The sequence below is a fragment of the Elephantulus edwardii genome, unplaced genomic scaffold, assembly GCF_000299155.1.
Source record: "Elephantulus edwardii isolate Elephantulus edwardi_28Jun2011 unplaced genomic scaffold, EleEdw1.0 scaffold00006, whole genome shotgun sequence".
Lineage (NCBI taxonomy): Eukaryota > Metazoa > Chordata > Mammalia > Macroscelidea > Macroscelididae > Elephantulus > Elephantulus edwardii.
Window position 1 is genome coordinate 19,689,429 of NW_006399756.1, and position 8,498 is coordinate 19,697,926.

Genomic DNA, 8,498 nt, shown 5'->3' on the forward strand with positions numbered 1-8,498 from the left:
AGTCTTCCTCCAATCTTGATTTTGTATAGCTTCTCAAAGTACTTGCTCCACTTACATTGAATAGCTATTGAGAATGGACACAATCCTGACACACAGCTTTCCTGATTTTAAATCAAACTGTGTTCCCTTATTCTATTTGGTCAACTGCTTCTTTGTCTATATATAGGTTTCACATGAGCACAATTAAATGTTCTAGGAGTCCTATTCTTTAGCCATAATTTGTTATGATCAACACAGTCAAATACCTTTGAATAGTCAATAAAACACAAGTAAATATCTTTTTGGTACATAGCTGAGTTGTTTTTGATTGCCTTCGAGTCGAGCACAACTCATAACTACCTATGAACGAAAGGCTTGAAACCCCTCTATAGCTATCGACATTTATCAAAGTTCGTAGGGTTTCCAGAGTCATGTTATTTAGGAAGTGGATGCCACTCCTGCTTCCAACACAAGCCGAGTAGGACCATACAAATGTGAGGTGACCTTCCAAGGATGAGAACACCTGGAGTTGATACTTCTGTTATGGTAAAAACAGTGTAATGTCCATATCAATGAATCAGCAAGATACAGATTCAGACAACACTACAGATGAGGGCGATATTACAGATGCTGAAAAAGGACTTATTAATGAACATGAAGAAATATGGAAAGACAAAGAAGAATGTAAAAATAAATTATTGCTTGTTAGAATTGATACACTAGCCAGTTCAAATCCTCAGCTTTCATTATTAATTATGCAAACACAATATTTGACCACTGAACTCAGTGAACAACAGAAAGAAACTCCCCAATCTATTCCACTGAATGAAGATGCTGTAATAACAGTAGGAAAAGAGGTATTCCAAAAATTAAGGCATGATTTGGAAATGGCCTTACATACTATTCAGTCAAAGAATGAAAAGCTAAATACTTTGAAAGAGAAAGTGGTTGGAAGATCAAGAACATATACTGACATCTCTCAGATGCGTGAACTGAACAAACAGGTCATGCTGTTTTCTGAATCAAGAATCTTTAATGAGCTGAAAATGAAGTAAGTCATATAAAAGAATATAAAGAGAAGTTCTTGAATGCCTTGGGTCTTTTTGGGAGATCATTTTCCTCTACCTGATGGGAAAAAGGAAAAGGAAAAAGAAAAACATTCCCGAACTGTCCACACACCTACAAAAAAGGTCAGAGACTCATATAAATAGATTGTTTTTGACATGTTCTACATGTCAAAATTAGTGATTCCTTTGGGCCACCTTGTATTGAGCTGTTGCTTCATAATGGAATTGTCTTACATATCCAGAAGCTCTAAACTGAATAAGATTAGAAGCCTTCCATCAGTAAAAGGATGTCTCTTTCTCATGCATTATTGATGAATCTAGTAGTCTTTCAAGACTACTAGAAAAAGAAAGATTATTTGGATAAAGAATACGATTTGTGAATAAAAGCATATAGTCCATCTTCCTTTAGCCCTTAAATGATACCTCCTGTCATCTATTCATTTTATTTTCTGTTTTTAATTATAATTTTAGAGAAAGTTTACAGAAAGGTTGGGTGCATTTATTGCACATTCTCCTCCCTCTCTGCTTCCCTCTTTCTCTCTCAATTCACTTTGTAATACATATCTTGTTCTAGATGGTTCATTGTTGTAATATGACATTACTCATTCCTTTTACACAGTACTTTCCTTCACCCATTCCAGTGCAGTGCTCTTTATCAATCCACTCTTTTCCTGTAGTGGCAAGAAGCTGGGCTGCAGTCCCAAAGGCACACAGTTCAAGGCCACCAGCTGCTCCATGGGAGAAGTATGGGCAATTTCCTCCAGTACAATTAACTCCTTCTGAAAACCTGTTGGAAGGTCAGGTATGGATCAGTTCCGACTCTATGGTACACAACAACAACAACAACAAAGATGTTATATATGTCCTTTTGTGACTGAGATATTTCACTCAGCATAACATCTTCCAGACTCATTCTACGGTACACAACAACAACAGCAATATTGTTACATAAGGTAAATAGCACCTTTTCAATGGGAACTTGCAAATCAGGTGAGTAGATTACTAATGAGATGGCTGGTCAGTTTAGCTATCCTGCCAGCCTTAAATTGAACAGGTTCAAAGTCACAAAACAGGAATCTCACTACTGTCAGGAAAGAAAAGCAGAGAGGGCAGGGCATCCTTTTGAGTCAAGAGATTTTTGTGTGATACCAAGTACAACCAAGACTAAGTCCTAGAAGTAGTAGTAGTGGTAGTAGAGCAAGGCAGAACTTACTAGAACTGCTGCCCCACAGAGCTATAACCGAGGGTCTTTGCCTAGCCTTACACTGGCAGATTGTAAGATGGGCAAGAAATCACGCCTTTCTTTCTTCCTCCCAAAATGAAGGCCTCAATAAAATAAAAACAGACATGACACAAATCAAGGGTGAGGAGATGTCAATATCAGCCTAATCATCTGTAGACCTGAGCATGGCATAACAGCTTTCACCCATAGCCAAGTGGAATTCCCATTCATTCTCTTTTCAATAGCCACCTTAGTAGCTGAATAAATAAAGAAATCAAACAGCTGAATGAGCACAACCAGTCTTGTGGTTGTTGTGTGCCGCCGAGTTGGTTCTGAATCATGGTGACTGGCGAGGATAGACTCGCACCTTCCCCCAGGGTTTCCTAGGCTGGATCTTTATGGAGGCAGGTTCAAGTACCAGCGCTGCCCAGGCGGCAGTGTGTAACATAGTGGGCTGCTAATCAAACAGGCAGCAGCTTGGATCCACCAGCCGCTCCAAAGGAGGAACTGCCATGAGTTGGAATGGACTCCACGGCAAGGGGTCATCGCCCTGAAAAAGTTCCTCTTGGCAGAAAAGAGAAGGGCAATGTGTACCCCAAGATCAGACCTCCTCTGAAACCAGAAAAATGTATCTGAAGGGCCCAAGGACACCATCGGCCTTTTCCCACCTGTAAGAAAACAGTGCTTACCTAGATCCTTACCATTCCTCTAAATAGAAAAGGAAATCTTGACAAAGAAGTTAGAAAGTCTGTAAGAAATGTCTTTCAAGAAAATCTCAGAGAAGAGGAAAGGGTTTCCCCAGCTAAGCAGTCATTACCCACTTGGGAAGGTTGGCAGAAGAGTTTCATGAGATACCAAGTAAATGGAGATCCGAACTGAGAACCAGTGCACCTCCTTACTTCTGTCTTCTCTTGTCTTCTCCAATCTGCTTTAAAACAGGGTCTCAGAATCTTAGGCCCTTTCCTACAGTTTTGACAATAGGCCAAGCAGGATGGCTGCTGTGTCTTGGTTTATCCAGGACAATGTTGCCTGAGTCCTGGGGCCCCTGTGACAGTCCAGTTTAGCATCTGTCTGAACTGATCCAGTCACCCCTCTTCCAGCCAGACATTTTTAAGGGAGAAACATAACAGTGTCCTTCTTTGCCTTTCCTGCCAATGTTTCTACCTCCATTGCTGGTTGGTTTCTTCTTCTTAAAGGCTAGTGTTTCTGAGACGTGCTTTCCTCTTTTCTCTCCCCTCTTTCCGCATTCCCTCTCCAGACACTCCCGTTGATGGCATGTCTTCTCGTCTAGAGCTACTTTTGAACCTACTTCTGAATCTCCACTTACTATCCTGGTTTCTCAAGTTTTGCAGCCACACCTCCCCTTCTACAATTCTATCTGGATTTCTTTCAGCCACCTCCAACATAATTTATCTCTAACAGAATTTGGGTTTTTCCTTACCCTCCTTCCCTAAAGGCGCTTCTCATTTCTTCCAGCTCTATTTTCCCTAATAACAAAAACAACAAAGGCTTAAAGGATCCTTAACCATCACATCTTTCTTACTGCCCATAATTTAACAGATATTTAACAGATATTTAGTAATGCCAATGTCTCTCTTACTCCTGGCCTCTTCTTGCTATCCTTAGATCTATCACTTCCTATCAGATCCTCATCGTTCACCTGATCTGTCTCTCTGTCTTTCTCTCTCTCACAAACACACACACACACACACACACACACGGCATAAGCCTACCTCACTTCCCTTTGCCAGTATTCTGAGTCCAGACTTGTTCCAATGGCCCACAAGCCCTTAGTGTCCACTCTGTTCTTCTTTGTCTTTCATTTGTTCAGCGCCCATCAGAAGCCTTAGGATCCAGAAGCACTGGCTTTACAACACCATTCTTAGAACAGCTCCTGCTGGGCCCCACCTTGAATGTCCTTCCCCCAAATGAACATCTAGTCCTGCCGAATAAACACATCATTTGCCTCCAGTGTTTGTCTTGACTGTTCCTGCCTTGGGGAAGCTTCCTCTGACTCCCCTGCTTGCTCCCTACTTCCTCCCATGTATCCTCACTCTTAACTGCGATAACAGAGTTATGCACAATCAAATTGTAGGATAATCCATTTGTATTTACAGTCCTTTCATAAAATGGTAGCTCTTTATAACAGAGAATCATCTTTTTCATCCCTTTATTCCAGCATCTAGATATTGGCTCTCTCCTAGGTCCATTACTATGCCACTTACTGAACACAGAGGTACGTAGAAGGATGAAAACAGATTTACTTTAATGTGATAAAGCGTTCTCCTTTACCACAGATTTGGGAACCCAAAAACATGACCTCGTGGAGCAGGGCCACACTGGGACTTCAGAACAGTCCCCCCATCAGACTGTGCCTTGGTTTACCTATCTGAAGAGTGATCAAACTAATAACTAAACAAGTTGCAACTCAAAGGCACTTGCTAACAGTAGTGAGTAGTAAAGAGAAAACCAGAAACTGTTTCTTTCACAGCACTTTCGTAGCTTAATGCATGACTTACAGATCACCAAATACATCATTGCCACCACTGTCATCCAACCCTCCTCGTTAACCACTCAAGTGACCATTTTAGTTCAGGTACTTTGAATAGGAGAAAGAAATGATAATATTGATGAAGAAAAAGATATTTTAAAACCCAAACACTCGGAAGTCAATTGATAATTATTTAGCCATAAATATTTATTAGTTAGTACTTAAGTACATCTTGATTTGATGCCCATACTTGCTGAGCCCTGCTTCCCCCTTTCATAAATCTTCATTTTGCCTCAAAATAAAGATCAGCTTGGCTTCAAATAATCTCTATGTAACAAGTAGAGAACGAAGAGGGGAACTGAAGAGCATTTACCCTGCTGTAGAGGAAGGACTGCATCTCTACTAGAATCTCTCTGAAGAGAATAATTCTCAATGCAGAGAAATCTTCATGAGCTTAGAGTTCATCACGGTACTATTTTCTACAAGAGGAAAAAAAGTGGAAACAACTGACATTCTCCACAAGAGGGTAATGGTTAATGGTCATTAATTATATAAACTACACTATGAATATGAATATGAATGATTGCATGAGACACAATGCAAACGGGAGATTGTAAAGAACACAATATACAGGGATGAAATGCAATGCTTATGAATTATTGTATGCAAATCAATAAAAATAAATTAGTTGTACTAAAAACCAAGAGAAGGAGAGGGCAATGATTAAGTAAGTAGAGTATATCAAGTGATGGAAAACAACACCGTCATTACACAGCACACACGCCAGAATGTGAAACAATTTAAGAGAATGCTTGTGTTTTAATGTTATATGAGAAAGCAGAATAAAAAGATAAATATGTACATATACACAATGAGCGCAACTTCCTAGAACTTGAAGCCTTGAAATTAAGAAGTATCGTGTATAGAAGCGTTATCCACATTCTGTTTGTCTGTGTGTCATCTACAACGTGTAAAGATTGACTAAGAAAGAACTAGCTCAGAATCCTGGGTTCAGCAGCTCCCCCCCTCCCCAGCTTTCCCTAGTCCTCCTTTCCTCTCTTATCTTTCTCTTTGAGGAAAGAATTTCAATGTTCTCATATTCCCAGACCTTCTTCAGCTCCCTGAACTTTTTTTTTATTTTTAATAACTTATATTTGATTACCAAAGTAATTTAGGTTCTCTTGAAAAATCTTCATTTTCAAGTTTCTTAACCATGTCTGGTTTCAAATGAAATTGGAAAATGATTGTTCTTTCAGCAACCAAAACTTTTGGCAGTTTGCCTCCCAACACAGTTTGGAATTATGTAATTCTCAGTTTAAGGAGGAGTGGGGGGGGGAGACTTTTCTAAAAGGGCCAGTGTCTCCTCTCGAATCCATCATTTCAAAAGAGCATGCAAGCAGATGGTGTTGGTACTGCCAGGGTGCACGTTGACTATGTGATGCAGTCTATGGGGTTTTCATGATGCTTTGTAGTCTGTCGTGCATTGTAGATAAAGAAAAAGCTTCTCAACTGCTCCCTTGGGAGGGCTTTTAGTGAATAATTACCGTTAGAGGTGGATTAAAAAGAGGATCATGAATTCCAGATGAAGATGTGGGCTTTCATACCAAAATCGGCCGGGAAGGTGATTACAAATTCAGATTCTTGGGGGTCTACTCTCTCTCTCTCGTTTACTGAACTGGAATCTCTGGAGGTCAGATTTCCATTTTTCTTCCTTAATATGCTGCAGTGAGTCTCATGCACTTGTGTAAGAATATTTGGCGTGAAAACCAACAGGTCTAAAATGAAGATTATACCTTATGGAACTGGAATGGGCTTTATGAATAATTCTGATGCCAAGTTTTTTACAGAGGTATCTGGAATCCAGAATGGGGTGTGACTTACCTGGGGTCATAGTTCTGGGAAGTAGCAGAACTTTCAATCTCCAGGTCCACTGTTCTGGACTGGGACCTCAACCTCTGAGATCAGACCTGTGTAAGAACAAGTTAGTGTGACCACAGCATGAACCAGAAACAAACTTTTTTTTTTTAATTTTTTTTTTTTTAGAAACAAACTTGAATCTAATCATTGCATGACTAGCTTTCCAAACTCTTCTTTTTTTCTCTCTCTCTCATTAATTTTAATGAACATTTACAGAGATTTTGGATTTCCATTTATTCATTGTTGCACTTTTCTCCCTGCCCAGCCCTCCTCCCACCCTCCCCAGTTTGCTCCTCTCTTTGATAAGTGAAATAAAAATTCCTTCTTCGGTATACAATCCCTCACACCCCTTCCACTACCCCGAGTACACTCCACTATGCAACCTTAATTCTGAACTCTTGTGATAACCATAATATCCTATCATATATCACTTTTAAACTGTTCTCTCCCTCATCTGCTTCAAACTCTTCTTAAGCTTCAGAAAAGTATCCTTTAGGGGTTGAAGGGAACTAAAGAACCAAATTACAATAGGGTTTCTCTGTTTATCACCTTTAAAAAATTAGTTCTAACACACTAGTCCACAAGCAAAGAATATAATGGACTTGACCATGGCCGAGGTCATGGGATGTTGCAGAACAGAGCAAGGTTCTGAGCTGTTGTTTATACGGTTGCTCAGTGGCACCTAACAGCAAGTCCATGAAGAAAGAATTCTATAATCAAAGAAATCACTGTGTACTCTCTCCTTTTCCTGTATAGTTACAAGAAGTCATTCATGATGTTAACCTGTTTAAGTCACCGAAAAGTCCTTGCACAAGAGGAGATTACCCATATTTCTCTTGCCAGAGAAGCTAGTAGATTTGAACCACGTACTTTTAAATTGCCAGTGCAACTCCTTACCACAAGGCCACCAAAGCTCCTTTAAAGAATAGCAAGCACTATAAAAAGTGAAGTGTCATCATTGCCATTATCCTCTCATTCTCAGAAGGTCATTTCTACTCCCAGAGACCTCCTCCTCCTCCCTTTAAATCAGAGTCTTGACAAAATGATGCCATGAACTGGATGTGATACAAATCTTGAATCCAAGAGTAATCCTTGAACTATCCCAATATCAATATTCACTGGTCAATCATGACAAACTCTCCAACTATGTGCTATAACAGGTATTGACCCAAGGGTGGAAACTTTCTCTCTGAATTATAGGTCAGTTCTCTGTTTGATTTATATTCTGCTGAAGATATTGACCCTGCTAAGACGGCTGCTTTTAGTTAAATGGTGAAAGACAGAAGAGTAGATACTTCAGTTTTCTTTGCTTTATGTTTCTGAACTTTCTCTGCCCACATACTTCATCTGTGTAACACCCTGTCTTTTTTTCCTTCTTGAAGTGTTCTCATTGAAGAGCAAGGCAATGAAGATTTGAAATGGAAGTACTATACAATTACCTAGGGAAAACAGCCCCATAGGAGTTCTGGTGACCCAGTGGTAACCTTAAGTCATACAGTTCTAATCCATCAGACACTCCATGAGAGAAAGATGGCAAATTTCCTCTCCTATGGTATACAGCCTTTAGAAATCTTCTAGAGGGTCACTGTTGAGTCAGTTTGACCTGATGGCACATAATAATAACAATAACAACAGTGTGTCATTGGTTCTAGGAGAGGGTGACCAGGCACCACAATTTATTTATTTCTGCATCCTCTCACAAGTGATTGACATGGTTTTTACCACTTCCTACATGCTCAAGAAATATTCTGAATAAATGAGTGAATGAGTGCTTTCCCCACAAATCTCAGTACATTTTCTCAAGTTTAATGGTCCCTCCTTG

The 8,498-nt window shown here is 39.8% G+C and overlaps 1 pseudogene; it reads left to right on the top strand.

Annotated features, from left to right (window-relative positions):
- The first annotated feature begins 551 nt into the window (after positions 1 to 551).
- On the top strand, positions 552 to 8,119 carry LOC102866250 (annotated as a pseudogene).
- Positions 8,120 to 8,498: the final 379 nt, after the last annotated feature.